This window comes from Pinus tabuliformis, chromosome 4_1 (assembly GCF_031772625.1).
Source record: "Pinus tabuliformis cultivar Carrire ecotype Pingquan chromosome 4_1, CPIR1, whole genome shotgun sequence".
In the NCBI taxonomy this organism is placed as follows: Eukaryota; Viridiplantae; Streptophyta; class Pinopsida; order Pinales; family Pinaceae; genus Pinus; species Pinus tabuliformis.
This window is the reverse complement of record NC_142303.1, coordinates 238,466,797-238,484,194: the sequence shown is the minus strand read 5'-3', so window position 1 is coordinate 238,484,194 and position 17,398 is coordinate 238,466,797. Positions and strand designations below refer to the sequence as shown.

General features: G+C 36.4%; 2 pseudogenes; both read left to right on the top strand.

Moving 5' to 3' along the window:
• The window catches only part of LOC149175140 (pectinesterase 2-like), a 45,825-nt pseudogene that overhangs the window by 20,757 nt on the left and 7,670 nt on the right, over positions 1–17,398 (top strand).
• On the top strand, positions 14,407–16,378 carry LOC149175141 (protein DETOXIFICATION 33-like; annotated as a pseudogene).

Below are 17,398 nucleotides of genomic sequence, written 5' to 3'. Positions count from 1 at the left end.
CATAAATAAATTCATGACTTCATAAATACTTATCGAAATCGGATGATCTTTAGATCAATGGACTACACCTCTCAATGAGAGGGATCCAATAAAAATATCAGCTACCATAAATAATATGACCCACATGGAGTTTGGCCCTAGTTGCCAATTTTAGCACTCTCTCTCAACTAGGGAGAACTCCATCTGTTGATCCATATGTCCAACTGTACTATCTCTGCTATCAGTGCCCTGCACTGCTCTTCTCAGCTCTGCTAGCTCTACTAAGCTCTGCTGGCTTTTCTCTACTCTGCTCATCTATGCTGGCTCTGCTCTGCTCCACTGGCTCTGCTCTACTCTACTCAGCACTGCTAGCTCTGCTCTGCTCTGCTCAACTCTACTGGCTCTGCTCTGCTCTACTGGCTCTGCTCAGCTCTGCTGGCTCTGCTCTACTCAACTTAGCTCTACTGAACCAAGAAGAAGAAGAATTGATCGAGAATGTGTCATACCATTCTTCACTAACCCGAAGTCAGTCTCAGAGTGTGTACAACTGGTCCCAGACCAGTCCTCAACCGACCCAAAGTTAGTGTCATAGTAGGTACAACTCCTACCACTGGTCCCAGACTAGTACTCTACTGACTTGAAGTCAGTCTCGGAGTATGTACCATTGGTCCCAGACCAGTCCTCAATAGACCCGAAGTCAGTGTCATAGTGGGTACAACTCCTACCACTAGTCCCAGACTAGTATCATTGATCCCGGACCAGTATCATTGATCCCAGATCAATGAAGGTCATCTTAGCATAGGGAGTATGGTAGATACAACGATGCGTCCATCAGTACTACTATGGTCCTTATCCTCATTTCCCTGCTCATTGATCAGATGAGAGGTACTTCCCATGAGTCCCAGACTGCATGGGTAGGATGCCTCGACAGGAGAACTTAATCAATCCTGTCCTCATAGGAGAACTAATCATCCCGCTACACAATCGCCATGGAGAACACATCATCCAGGCATCATAGGAGAACTAATCATCCTGCTACACAATCGTCATGGAGAACACATCATCCAAGCTTCACAGGAGAACTAATCATCCTGCTACACAATCATCATGGAGAACACATCATGCATACATCAAAGGAGAATTAATCATCCTGCTACATAATCGTCATGGAGAACACATCATCCAGACCTCACAGGAGAATTAATCATCCTGTTACACAGGAGAGCGAATCATCCTGTCCCACAAGAGAGCGAATCATCTTGTCCCACAAGAGAGCGAATCATCTTGTTCACAGGAGAGCGAGTCATCCTGTCTATAGGAGAGCGAATCATCTTGTCCCACAAGAGATCGAATCATCTTGTCCATAGGAGAGAAAATCATCCTATCCACAGGAGAGCGAATCATCCTGTCCTAGTGCACACCACCAGGGGAGGATGAGTCACCCTATGGTCATATGCTGCTCCAGTAAGAACCACAATCCCCAAGAGCTCCCAGAGATCAATGTATACAACATGCAGGACCCTTGTACAAGTGTCTCTTGACGACTCCAAGTCCTTCGGGAAAATCACAGATTTGATCTTTCCCCCAGGGCTTAAATAAAGTGTAGCGACCTGTACATCATCTCATGGTGATGGAGCTTCCTTGCTCATAGACTTACCATATCCCAGATAGGGTAGTATCTAATGTCTATCTGCTAGAGCAATCGTCGAATACGAGATTCCTCAATAATCGAATCCCACCTCTTGGTTGTCATAGAGAATCACAGTGGTATAAACAGCTCACTTGAAGAGCTTCCCCAACTAAGCAGCTTCATACGAGATCATACTCGTAGATATGTATCTAGTCTCAGCAATGCTTACAACAACCGACTTCTGCTTCCTACTCATCCATGATATCGAAGCAGAATCCAAAGAGAAACAACACTAAGAAGTGCTCTAATGATCCTCCACACTGCCTGCCCAATCAGCATTTGAATAATCATGCAGTTTCATATTTCCGACAGTGTATCCCAATCCATGAGAGATTGTGCCCCGAAGACATCTTAGAATATTCTTGGCACCAATCGAGTGAGGTTCAACCAAATATGAGCTCACCATGCTAACTGCAAAACATATGTCTAGACAGAAGTTCACCAAGAACATCAACGCGAATTAGTTTATGAGACTGAGAGGCATTTCCCAAATCTGGTCCGACATTAGTACCATATAACTCCTGAAAGTTAAGATCCTCGAGGTAGTCACAAGCTTGCAGTTCACCATTCCACATCTGGAATCCAACACCCTCTTACTTCTGCAAATGAGAGGGTCTAGACCTGTTAGAAGTAGGTTGTCCTCATAAGGTGCTGGTATGAGAGGTATATCATCCACAACCTTCAGATGGTTTGGATCCGTTTCACTCCTAGTGAATCTCAGCTTTATCAGACAATTATCGATCCTCTCATACTATGCCCGGGGTGTTTTGCGTCAAGCCATAGAGGGCTTTCTTCCACCTGCATATGTGAGATTCCTAATTATCAATCTCAGACCCCTTGGGTTATTCCAGACCTGTGGACCTGCTACATGAGGGGAATGGCCCCCTTGTAAGATTTTCCTTTGGTACATATCAGACATGTACTCTCATGCTCCTTTTGAATTTAGGCATCCCTGTCACCATCTGACTCACAGACCTTCGGTGCTACGTGACAATGGACATCGTCCCCAATGGACTTCCTACAATTTGATACAACCCTGAACTCAAAAACATTGAAAATTCTATTTCCAAACATGTACCTTTCCATCGATGAGTGCCACCTTGAAACCTTTGACTTCCATTTCCGAGATGGACACCAGGTTCTTCTTGCGATCAGGTACATAAAAGTGATTCGGGGTTCCTTGCTTTCTTTGAAGAGTCGACCATTTCCTTGATGACCTACATTACCTTCAGACACTTCTTCGCATAATGGCCAAACTTATTGCAACCAAGGCATTCACCTTTCCTTCCACCCTTAGATCTGAACTTCCCAATGAAGTGATCTTTAGATGGGCCATTAGAAACTTCCATTATGCCATTCTGATAATATGTTCTGCTTCGACTTCACCCTTTGTGAACTTAGAAGAGAGATGTGGAACCCATTGATCCTTTTGTCTTTGGTGATTGCTCTTTCACTCCTGCTTGGGCATTGTCTTCACCTCAGCTCTGATACCATGTTAATTTTAGGTATGTTCTATGCTAGAGAAATTTATTTCAATTTCTTTTCCACATTAGGAATCACATCAGCATAAAGTAAACTGTAGATAGAACATAAATATAAATTGCAGAAGACAAGAGGACACAAGATGTGGTGCTAGCCAGGGACAAACCCCAATGTGGGGAAACCCTTGATCAATTCTTATTTTATGTTCTTCAAAGTTCAGCAGAGAAAGTGAGAGAGAGAGTACATTTACAATAGAAGTCAATCACTTTGACTTTTGATATTGGCATGAGATCAGTTGAAGGCTTCAACTGATTCTCTAAGGTGACTCATTCACCTATCATAGGGCTGCATATCGTCTATTTGCTACACATTACTGTGTGACACCTTGTTGTACTGTCACATGTGTTGAACCTTAATGACTAAGCTGCTCTCATCTTCATGCTGCTCATCATGCTGCATCTTCCATGGTTTTATTCATCATCAAGCTGCCCATGCTCATGATATCATTCATCATTATGCTGCCCATGCTCATATCATCATGCATCAATATGCTACTGATGCTCATATCATCATGTTGCTTATTATGTTGCCCATCATCTCATACATGATGCCGCCTTCCTTCGGAGACAGATTCTCCGGTTGTTTCGGCAATTCCCAGTAGTTTCGGCTTTTCGGGAAATTCCGGCATTTCCAGCAGTTTTGATAGTTCCGGCATTTTCGGCTTTTCCGGATTTTCCATCTTTTCTGGCTTTTCTAGTATTTCCGGTAGTTCTGGCTTTTCCGACAGTTCCTGCAGTTCTGGCTTTTTCGACAGTTCTGACTTTTCTGACAATTCCGGCAATTCCGTCTTTTCTGACTTTTCCAGCTTTTCCAGCTTTTCCAACTTTTAAGGATTTTTTGGCCTTTTCGGTATTTCCGGATTTTTTAGCGTTTCCGAATTTTCTGGCAGTTCCGGATTTTCCGGCAGTTCCAGTTTTTCTGTCAGTTCTGACTTTTCTGTCTTTTCCAGCTTTTTCGGCTTTTCTAGCTTTTCTGGCTTTTCTCGCTATTCTGGTTTTTCCGACTTTTCCAGCAGTTCTAGCTTTTCCAGCTTTTCTGGCTTTTCCTTAGGATCTCTCCTCCTACTAAAACCCAAAGACAAGTAAAGAGAGGAAGAGATCCAAGTGTGTGTAGAAATGACTTGAAGTCCTCTTCTATTTATACTAAAACGTAGAGGTTGAATAGACATGAATGTTGGGCTTTTGAGCCTACATAAGTTGCTGGTTGACTTAACAATTTGTCCATACCATAAATAAATTCATAACTTCATAAATACTTATCAGAATCAGATGATCTTTAGATCAATCCTACACCTCTTAATGAGAGGGACCCAATAAAAATATTAGCTGCCATAAATAATATGACCCACATGGAGTTTGGCCCTAGTTGCCAATTTTAACAGGTGGGCTTCCTTGTTGCCATAATTTTGCTTTCAATTTTTCTTGCCAACCTAAATGCCTTCTCCAATGAATCTGGTTCCCAAAGGTGAACCTCATGTTGGATGTTATCTTTCAAAGTCCCTATGAGCACATCGATCCTATGCTCCTATGGAATATATTTTACCCTTATATTCAATTTTTGGAAGTCCTCAATGTACTCCATCATTGAACCCTTTTGTTTGAGATTTATCAATTGGCTAAAAAAAGTGTTTCTTTTTGTATCCTCATAATGTGTTATCATTTCATCCATAAAAATAGCCCAAGTGACAATTTGTTTACGAGAGAAAAGCCATCGATACCATACAAGTTGATTTGGTTCCAAATATAAAGTTGCAATGCGTACCTTTTGTGTGTTTTGCACATTATGGAGATCAAAAAATTGCTCCATCTGTAGTATCCATGTTCTGAGATCTTTGCCATCAAAGTTCCTCATATCGATCTTTGGAACATGGTGGTTCTTTGATCCAACATTAGAGTCTATGAAATCATGATTAACATTTATTTTGTTCTCATCCTGAGTTTCCTTTACTACCCTTTCACAATTAGTAAGCATTCCTTGTAGAAGCTTTGTCAAATCTGTCTTCAAATTTGTTTACAAATCTTCCATGCCTTTCTTTAAATCATCCCTCTTAGCTTCCACATCATCCATCTTATCTTCCATGCCATCCATCTTAGTTTCCACGCCATCCATCCTTTCTTTAAACCATCCATCTTATCTTTTGTTACCTTTTGTGTGAGTGAACTTTGTTGCACTTGGTTTCATAATATTGATATATCATGTTGCATTTCTTCCTCTTCTTCATGAGTCATGCTAGAGCTTTCAGGTTGCTTACTAGGTGTTTCCATTTTTTTTCAAGGCATCAATTACCGATAATAATGCTTCACTATGCCCCTTGAATTCTTTCAAACTAATTTTTCAAACCAAGCTTAAGCAAAAATTTAAAAAAAATACACACCTTCTTTTTTTCTTTGTAGGAGCTCGATATTGAATCTGATGTACCTCTAAATTTTGGATCTCCCAGTTATGAAATCATTACTTGCAGTAGCTCTCTACGTCCTCTTTCAAATGCCACCATTCTGATCGAAATTGGATTCTCCAACGAAGAGTTATGCCAAATCTCCCACGTTGACTTGATTATAGAATAGTTCAGTAGAGCGAACTAGTACGATGTGCCACATGTCACTATTTTAACCTTAAGATTTGAAAACAATACATCGAAAACTATAGTCCATATTCGTTCTACAACTTCTTACGAAATTTCAATTTGATGCTTACAGAGAAATTTATGACGATTTTCCCAAGGTCACCTGTTTAGGATGTAATTCAAGAGCCTGCAGAAACCCTAAATGTCTCAGATTATATCTCCAAAAATGTAGCGAGACAAGATCTGAAATTCAGACCTGATGATCAAACCACTTTCTTCTCAAATGGGTTTTTTTCAACTTCTGAAAATTCGTAGCGAATAATTTATAGCAAAACGTCGACAATGACCTGTTTTAGATGAAATTCTAAAGCTTGAAAAAACCCTAACTTCCTCAGATCATATCTTCGAAATAAAGTGAGACATGATCTGAAATTCGGACCTGAGCTTTAGCAATATTTATTCTCTAATGGTTTTGTTTTTGTAGCTCTGAAACATTGCAGAAAAAAGTTATAGTGAAAATTCCACGATGACCTGTTTGGAGTAGCGAAACCCTAGAATCCAAAGCTCTGATACGAAATGCTATGAAACCAGCTCAAAAAAAGATAGAAAAGATAGATCAATGCCTTAGGAATAAGACTCTTCGACGGGGTAACCTCCTTTACATTACACAAATGAGAAATTCTTGTATGATTCAAATGACAAAACCTCCTTTCTACATATAGGAGTCTACGGGGTCACAATATAACCAAGCTGACCTAACAATAATAATATAAAGGCAGAAAAATAACAATAGAGAGATTCTATGGGGCACAATAATAAAAATATGGGGACAATAGGTTTACAATAATAACAATAAGGGATACACCGACAATAGTAATGGGGGGATCACTAATATTATAGGGACCTAACATATTCATGAAAATAGAGTAATAGAACCTAAACATTTTATAGTAGTAGACCTTCTAGAAAAATTTACAAATGAAGACCTTGTTGGAGATTTTCCAGTTGAAGAACCTATTTAGCAAGAAGACTTTTTATCCACTACATCAGAGGTACATAAAACAAGTAAAATTAAATGACTGAAAATATAGACTCAGGAGCTAGAATTACCACACATGTACTTAAAGAATCAAAACACAATGCTCAAAATTAATGTTGAAATGTTATAAAGAGAGAAGGAACAACCAGAGGCATAAATGAAATAATTATCTAAATAAGCCAATAAATGGTACAAGAAAATCCAAAAATAAAGATAGGAAACAAGAAACTTAATATTAAGATGAATATACAAAAACATAAGAAGAAAGTTGAAACATCTCGCTTGGAAGTTATAGTTAATTCTTCATAACATGTTTGAAGTCTTGATATAATGAATTTTTGAAAGTTTTGTAGAGAAAGACAGTATTTTTGGTACAAAATAAGAAATTTTGTTGTATGAGGAAATTAAACACCTTCCATATGGTGGAGATGTTGGGTCGTCATTTTCAAGACTTTCATCACTCTTTTTTCCACAATTTTGTCTTATGAACCTATAAAATTTAATGTTCCATACCACATTTTCACTCCATTTTGTCATCATGCCTTCCATTTACAAGATAAGATACCAATAAATAATTACAAGGTGAATTTTCTATTTCCATACATTTTTCATCTTTTAATGTATAATTTAGGTTATAAAATTTACTAGTAAGTCACTACAAGAATATGTGATTCTCTAGTGGTCATCTATTTTATAGCATAGTCTGTGGCAGATTCATTATATTCTATGGTTGTGTGTAGCCTAAGACAACGGGAATTTAAGGAAATACAATGTACCACATCTGCATAGATTTGATTATAGAATCACCTCAAAGATTTATCTATGGATTTGAATCAACCAATCATAAATTTCATAACAGAGGTAATGATTTTGTGCAATTATGAAGGAAATTGAAGAAATATTTTTCTTTCTTTTTAGAAATACTTTGTTCTATAGTTGTGTTTAATTTGTAATTTGTAGGCTTGGGATGACAATGATATTGATAGACCTGTTTAGAAAGAACTTTAATGCTTTATGAAAAATATTATTAAACATTAATGATAATATATCTATCTAGGAATTCATTTTTAGTATTGTTAAAATTATTTACTTTGTTTCCTCAATAATTTAGTACAAACACAATGATTCATGTTTTTAATATGTTTAAATTCTAAAGAAGTGTGCTAAGTTAAGTTGGGTCTATAACGTTTCTTACAATGAAACCTGAATGGGGAGGGACCTCTATGTAATGATACTCATTTCTTAATTGAATTTTACTTAATTATTGATTTGTGTTGTAGTTTGTGTTCATGTTGTAGCTTTGATGTATTTATTGTTTACAAATTGGTTTGATGAATCTTTACAATTTTTTTATTTCAATATTGTTTTAGGTTTTTAGGAGAGGTACAAGAAAGTTGATATATGGTTATAATTGAAAAATTACTTTTTTGTTATTGTAACATAAATCATCATTTGTATTATATGATTAAAAGTTGTCATGGGATGTTAAACTAAGTAATTATGTACATGACAAATTTGATCAACTCTTCTAGCATGTTATCCTATTATTTTAAAAGTTGTCATTGAGTAATTAGCCTTTAGAAATAACTACATCCTACAGAGATAATGTTACTTCAGAATATTATGGTTCTATTTAATAATTAGGTGAAAGGAATTCAAAAAAAATAAAGTTAACAACCATACTTTGTTAAGAAATAACATACATACCTAATAGGGAGATACTTGAAAGTAAAAATAGATCATGATAGTTTGAAGTACTTCTTAGAATAATAATTATCTTTTGAACTGAAACAAAAAGGAATTACAAAGATGCTAGGTTATGACTTTAAATTTATCTAAAACAAGGAAAATAAAAGATTGTGAAATATGCACTTTAAGAAAAAGAGGAAGACATAGAGGGTTTGTTATCCACTATTTCCATTCCATAATTATACTAGGTGGAAAAAGTAAGCACAAAATGGAAGCAATGTTAGAAGAAATTCAAAATCACTTTACAGTTATAGGAGGATCTAAGTGTGTTAGATAAATTCATGTGGAGGAATGATTTGTTGCCGTATCATGACCACATATAATTATTCAAGAATTCCAACTTAAATAGAAGGTCCTTTTGGAATTTCACATTTTTACAGCAAGGGGACATTCACGGTTTTTCAAGACTTATCATTGTATTAAGAAGGTCTTATTCTAGAAAGGTATTAAATGTTATGTTCAAAAGTTTTTATTTGAATATGTCATTTTCCAAAGGAGAGATGATCAATACCCTAGCACTCCTACAACTACCAACCATACCAGCTCTACACTAGCTTTTGGTAGAGAATGATACCCATGTCATGTTTGATCTGAAACATTCTTTTGCACTCCTCTATTTCTATCATTTCATCAGAAAACCATGGTTTAGGATTCTATGTTGTTTACAACCCTATCCATCGAATTCCACTTTCTGTTGGAACACTGATGCCTAGGATTATGTTTGTTACAACCCTATGCATCTATTCCCCTCCTTCCTCTCCTTCTCTCCACCATTACTACAACTTCAATTTTAAGTTGTCTCATTTCCGTGTGTCGACCACCAGAGGAAGATGCCATTTCTCTTAGAGATCACCCCAATGTACACCCAACATTTGGATCCATGAGTTGGCTTGAATCTACCTTAATGAAGGCTTTGTTGGAAATAATACTCAGAGGGGGGGGGGGTGGTTGAATCAGTATTAGCAAATCACTAACTTTTTCATTTCCATACTTAGATTCATATACGCCACTTCAGTTAAGGGAACCCACGTGTACATGCAACTTTTTTTAATGCAACTAATGTATATCCAGTAAACTTATGATTCAATTAATCCATTATATGTTGATCTTTAATTAGTGCATCAGAACTTCATTAACCATATGAACAGTAAACAGGTGTAGTAAAATAGAACAGATCATCACACATAGGAAGCACACATGAACACAATGATATAAGGTGGAAACCCAATGCGGGACAAAAACCACCTGCTGCTATTTTCTTTAAGATAAGAAAAACCTGTTTACAATCTTGTACTGGTGCAGACTCATACCAGTACATAAGCACCCACCTGCAGAAGGGTACAACCTTCTCTCATTCTCCAGCTACTACTGGAACGGAGCTATAACCCCCTAGCTCTTGTACTAGCTGATCCATTTACTAGTACGTAGGCGCCGGCCTACTGAAGGCTACAACCTTCTTGATTCATCACAACACCATAATATGAAGGCCACGTTTCATCCAATTTTCATATTGGACCCATCAACAAAATTGAAGCACAAATACAATCACCACTGCAATACAACCATCAACTACACTTGCATCATTCATTTCTGAATCACCGAACACTGAATCACTGAAACCCTGTCAACAAAACACAGTCACCAGAACACAGAACTCTGCAACAACAACCAGATCCAACTACAACTTCAAATATCATATCTCACAATGTATACGCTACTATGATGAACCAAACCAAAGTGTATACGCGCTTCTACCAAAGTCAACCTGTGTACACATCTGCAAATATTTTCTCATAACTTTGGAGCTATTCCAAACATCAGTCATACCCAAATCATAACATTTATACAATAAAACATGCATCAATAATTCAAATCTAGTCTATCCATGATCAAACCACATAATGATAATGCATTCCAAGCCTTATGATCCTGATCCATCATCCATCATCAACCGCATAGGTGCATCCTTGGTTCAGATCAAGCAAAGCATCATAAACCCATAACCAGCATACTAGATCTCACACTTCATCAGATATTCAATCCTTGCACCCTTGCACTTTGGCCTAATGTTATTCTTCTCCTTATATAGGTTTAGGCTTCTCTCAATACCATGGTCCAAAACCACGTAGGACCAATACCTTGGACCCAATACCTGGGGTCAATACCTCGAACCAAATACCATGGACCAAATACCACGGACCAAAACTTAGTTTTCCGACATGTACGCACCTTTCCTTCTGTGAAAGTGCATGTGTACATTATACGTGCCCTTGTATATAGTGAACCCGTGTGTATACACATCCTTGTCACAAAGAACTTGTGTATACCTCTCTGATAATTCTAGTTGTACTATGATATGTCATTTGAGTGAGTTGCCATCAAGGACAACACCTGTATCATACCTATATCATAATGCCAACAAGCTTATTGAACCAAGCCCCTCCTATTACATTTTTATGTGACAATTGGAGTGTTGATAACCCCTCACATACTACCTTACAAGCACTCCTCTATTTAAGATGTCCTAGGTACTAGTCTAGAATAAATCTGGAGCATGTCTCTAGGGAGCTTTCTTTCTCTCCTGCTACAGGTGCGAGATTTAGCTACAACAAGATCGATGAGGCAAACAAGATTTATTTTACTTTGTTAGATTGAAACTACCTCACAGTTTTATTGGTTCACCTGTGATATGGGATGAAATTAAAATCCTCGGATCTCGTAATCCAAGTGTTAGTTAAAGAATTGATTAAAATGATAACATCACATAGAAGATCTTATTTTAACTTATATCTCAACGTGTATGCATATGGGATATATATAACAGGTTTAGCATACAACCTAGAAGTGGAAGAACATAAATAATTCTACTAGTGTGAAATAGCTTTTCTTCCCTTCTTCTCACATTCCTTTCTTATTTATATATTATCTAAATGTTTTATTACGATCACATACATATTTATTCACATGAATTTCACTTTCATGTGCCACATGCACATGATCGGTAGAAAACACATTAATGAGCATTAACAATATACTTATTAGCATTAGAAGACTCTACTATACTTTTTTCCAAATTGATTTAGAAGTTTTTGATTTGTATAGTGTCTAAATGTTTTATTATGAGAAAATAATTATTAGTTCACATGAATATCCCTTTCGTGTGCCACATCATGTGTAAAAAACACATTAATGAGCATTAATGATTTGTTTATTAGTATTAGAAGACTCTACTATACTTTTTTCTAAATTGATTTAGGAAGTATATGAGGGGTGTCATCAAAGAAAGTATTTATATAACATGAACATTTTAAGGTCTCTTTGATCGAGTGGTTAAGGCATGTGTTTGCTAAGTACTCAGGGTTTCCTCACCAGAATTTGAATATCTCGCACCATGTTTTCATGCTTTTCAATAGTTCAGATTAGTAATCACACAATTATATTAAATATTTATTTATCATTTATTTATATATAGAATATATCACATTAAAGGAATTTGTAAAAGGCGTTGGTAACCTTTGATCTCTCAACAACAGACATTTTGGGAAATCACGATTCTCGGAATACAAGATAATTTCGTAAAAAGTAATTCTGAGTGTCACTTCTGTGGTAGAGAATATTTTTTTCCATAGATCGATTAAGTAATATTGTTAAAATACTTCCATGTCATAATTCTCATTAGCACAAATTTCTCATGGGGGTCTATCATTTCTGTTTCAATGTTTTACATTGCAGGCTTCAAGAAAAGACAAAACATAAATGATAGGCAATATATATTTTCCTTCTTGTCCCTTTGTATCTTTTATTATATAATGCATGTATTTTAACACATATTCATTAACAATGGTTTTAGTTATATATTTATTTGTACTTCTTTTAATTATACTATTTTGCTCCTCTGCATACCTGTACTCTGCTAAAGTATCAATAGAGTTATAGAAAACTAAAGAAATTTAAAACTTGCTCTTAAAATACAATGGTGATGATATATGGCCCACTCTACATCAGGGGAGAGGGAGAGTGGAGATGGGAGGTCCCCTTCATGTAAAGGGTCAAACATATTTAGGTACTATAGGGTTTTGGAGTGAGCATGAGTGACAATTACGATAGATTCTTACTTAATAATTCATGCAAACAAACTTTTGGTTGCCCCAATGTCGAGATACATTTTATGGCATGGATATGTCAATTGCAATTGCAATCACAAAGGTTCCCTCTTATTTGTGCCACTCCAATGGTCAAGAGATACAAAGAATTATTGACATAATATATAAGCTCAAGCCACATATTTTTGAGTTATTCTACAAAAAATGTTTAATAGAGTTGATCCATAGACATCCATAGTCAAATCCCCATTCCAACTCGTTGATTGATGGGCCAATTAGAGGCTATCATCTTAGAAAAATTGTGCAATAACATGTAAAATAACTTGGATGAGAAAGTGTCAAAAGTTTTCCTGATGATTTGAGGCACTTGTGAATAACTACAAGCGAAGGGGAAGCTGGGTCATTGCAGCTCCATATGGAAGATTTTTATTTACTACAAGTTGTGAATTTTTGGGTATGTGGCTTGAAGGATCACTTATTCGATAATAAAATCTCTTTTAAGATGAATATTGAACCTATGATTTAGAACCTTCTTATGACATACCACATAATTGGGGATGAGCACATGGTTATTCAAACATTAGGTACATTCTAGACTGTCATATTTTATTATTGATATGTGTTGTCTTGTTTGGCATAATTGCAATGTTTAGCTTGAGTAAAATTAGTTCAAGGGTTTTGTGGCATGTGTTACACAAGAATCTTTCTAAGCAATGTTGCACAATTTACTCCATCTGGGGGAAGGCTAGAGCTTGGAGTAAAGTGTGAAGAGATTGTGGAGATTGCGGCAACTAGTTTATTGCAGTAGTCATGTTTCCAATTAGCAACACCATTGGAAAATTTGCACCACTCTGTGATGTTTCCTTATAATGGTGTTGGCATGAAACATAAAGTTTCCAAAATTGTGCTTGCTATGAAGGAATTTCCAATATGTAAGCTAACAATAAAGGAATATGCATAGAATTCCTGAAACATTTTCTTTGCCAAAATAATAAGCTTCAATAGATTTTAGTATTACAGATGAAAAGTTTATAGTTATATTATGTATGAAAGTCATCCCCAATGCCTTATCTCTGGTTTGTAGTATGATGATGCATTACCAAGTTTTAATGAAATACTACAATTTCAGGAATATCTTTGTAGGATCAGTCAAAGTGGTTTGATATGTACTCAATAGCATCAGGGAAGGACCCGAACCATGGATATTTTGGTTTGCGATTGAACATGGAAGAGCGTTTTGATAGATGAGTGGGTGGTTTCATTGGAGTAAAGTCTATAAATGGTAAGGATAAGATTTTCTATTTTCTGATTCCATATCCATAATTGTGGAGGAACAAATGTTGTAGGAGTAGATGTTTATAAACTCAATACAACAGATTGGAAATCAACATGCAATTTCAAAGATGAACTCAAAATTTCATCTCATAGCAAGTAGAGAGTTCATATATATTTTGCCTCTATTTCAAATGCTATTGTATATATATTCCAAGGGTCAAAATAACCCCAAAATAGTATGGGTGTGTCCTTAAATATTTTAGTGCAAATGATAATAAAATAACCACATATAACATCCATATGAAATCTATCATTGCTTGAACATGAAATACAAGATACACTGGAATAATCGCATGTAAAATTCATATAAAATCTATCATTTGCCGAAAATGAAATACAAGATATATGTGAAAATAAAGAAAAAACCAAAAAATAAAAAAATAAAAATATTTTTCTAGCTTTGTGTAATCCCCAAACTACTATTACTTAATTAATGTCTTTCCATTACTTGATGTTTGTATCGTTGAAAATGCTATTACTTAATTAGGTCAATAGGCCTTCCTTTGAATCAGTTTAGTAGTCTACACTTTCATTCCATAATTGACATCTTGATCTTCTGTTGTTTGACATTTGGCACAATTTTTTCTCTATCCTATGATTAACATTTGGACCTTCTACTGTTTAACATCTGGCACAATTTTTTCTCTATCCGCTTGACATCTGTTTCCCACAGGCATCATTTTTCTGGGTTTCTCCACGTCTGGTTTGGTGGCATTATTCCTTAGCTCTCTCTAAAACCTGGTTATACCGTGCACGATCAACAAGTTCAGTGCATTTACATTATGATGAAATGTAAATGACGAGGCAGCACGAGAAACTTGGATAGAATCCAAAAAGCTATGGGCTATTTCAGGCCCTGTGATTTTCACTGCTCTATGCCAGTATTCGCTGGGAGCTATCACCGAGACCTTTGCTGGGCATTTGGGTACTATTGAATTAGATGTAGTGGTTACCGAGAACTCTGTTATAGCAGGGTCAGCCTTCAAAACTATGGTGGGCCAAACTAAAAACTATTTTCTATTGGTAGTTTTTCTGTTTGTTTCAATTTTGTAAAGTTTGACTTGAATTGAATTGTAGCTTGGCATGGGCAGTGCACTGGAGACACTGTGTGGTCAAGCCTTTGGAGCAGGGTAGATACACATGCTGGGAGTGTATATGCAGAGGTCATGGATTATACTTCTTGTCACAGCATCAAGCTTAAGCCTCATTTACATTTTTTCACTGCCCATATTGAAGTTCTTTGGGCAATCTTATGAGATTTTTGACTTGGCTGGGAAGTTTGCCATCTGGATGCTTCCTCAGTTATTTGCCTACGCACTAAATTTTCCAATGCAGAAGTTCCTTCAATCGCAGAGAAAGGTCATGGCCATGGCCTGAATCGCTACATTGGCTTTAGTCATACACATTTTCTTGAGCTGGCTCTTTATTTTGAAGCTAGGATGGGGTTTGCCAAGAGTAGCCATAACTCTCAACCTTTCATGGGTTATAGTTGATGTGAGGTAGCTAATATATATAATGTCGGGTGCCTTTCCTAGTTCATGGACTGGAATGTCACAGTTGGCATTCCAGGATTTTCCTGCCTTCATCAGGCTTTCCTTGGCTTCTGCTGTGATGCCACGTTTTTTTTTCTTCGATCATTTATTGCTATGCTCTCTGGTTATACTGTTTAGTTTGTTCAAATCTTAGCAAAAATACTCGTTCTGATCCTGTACTCTTTAATTGGCAACCTGGAGTTCTGGTATCTTATGATATTGATCATTTTAGTTGGGCGCCTGAAAAATCTAGAAATTGGAGTGGACTCAATCTCCATTTGGTATGATAATTTGCAAAATCATTTCCTGTATATAATATTCTTTATTGGTACATCAAAGTTACAGAGTATAGTAATTATCTTACTAGCAACCATTATGCCTTTGCAGTATGAATTTGAACGGATGGGAAATGATGATAGCCCTTGGATTCAATGTTGCTATCAGGTATGTTGGGTGTTTCCAGTTCTTCCCTATGATAGTCTGTTGAATTGAATAAAATCATTTGAGTCGTGCCCAAAACCCAGAGTATGACAATCTCTATCTGTATTCGGTTTGTTCTGCTGCAGTGTGAGAGTGTCGAATGAACTTGGAGTTGGGTGCCCAAAGGCTAGATAGTTTGCAGTAGTAGTGGTGACCTTGACCTCACTAATGATAGGAATAACATGTATGATCATTATTTTCGGTACCAGAAAGGAATTTCCAGTGGCTTTTACGAATAACAAGGTGGTTATGCATGCAATATCCAAGCTAGCAACTTTGCTTACATTGAAAATGCTTCTCAATAGTGTGCAACCAGTTCTATCTCGTAAGATCTTTAATAATTTATTTTCCGATCCTTCTTGTTAGAATTGCACAATACTGTTTGCATAGTGCAACATGTATAAAGTGAACAGAGTCCACTGGTTTGAGATTGTATTGAGGATTTTCTGTTTTTTCCTATCATTAATTTTCTGAGTAATTTTTTTTACATTCTGTATAACAAAGATGCAGTCTATGCTTTTATAATAAAATTACTGGCCATGAGATCCATTTTTAGAAAACCTTTTCCTGACCCCATCTATATTAGCGATATTGAAGAAAAACTATAATAGTCATTTTGTTCAACACATACTTACAAGCATAGTTCAGTAAGAATAGTTAGGTTTCTCACAGTGGTAAGGAAGAGGACTCACACGCTACAACATCTTAAGATAAATCCCAAGGTGTTGTTGCTATGACTATACAATCAGTAATGCCAGTGGGTATCTATTAACTGCTAATTGGCTAGGTCTGGTAATTGATGAGACCAAGATGGATGAACATTGAAATACCTTCATGGTCCCATTTATTGGGGGTTATGCTTGCTTCAGTGGTAATTAGGGAGATAATATAGAACTTAGGGACTATTGGGTTGAGAATAAGTGTTTGCTCCTCTGAGTGTATTTACAATGTTCTTGAGCCTCCCACTTACTACTACTACCTACCTCCTCTTATAAAAATAATACTGATAAATGGGTCTTATTGCATTGCAAGAATGTGGCATTTAGGGATGCATTGTGTAATCTACTGATTGCGAAGAGCTTTATAGAATGGTGATGGATGCTCTGCATCATACTTACCTTGTTTGAAAAATTATTCTGAATCTCCTAGTTCAGAGTCATTGAACCTTTTTTCAGCTTTCCCCACTAGTCAAACTATGACTCAATCTGCCCAATGCCCCACCTCTTTCCTCCAAGGTCTTCCTCAGTTATGATCCCATGACAATCAATTATATTGTTAAGAGTTGATTCTATTTTTATTAGGTGCATTGAATTTCTCAGTGGTGATATATCACTTGCTTTTCTTTTTGGCAATGGTGAGACTACATCATAGTCATGTTTAAAAATA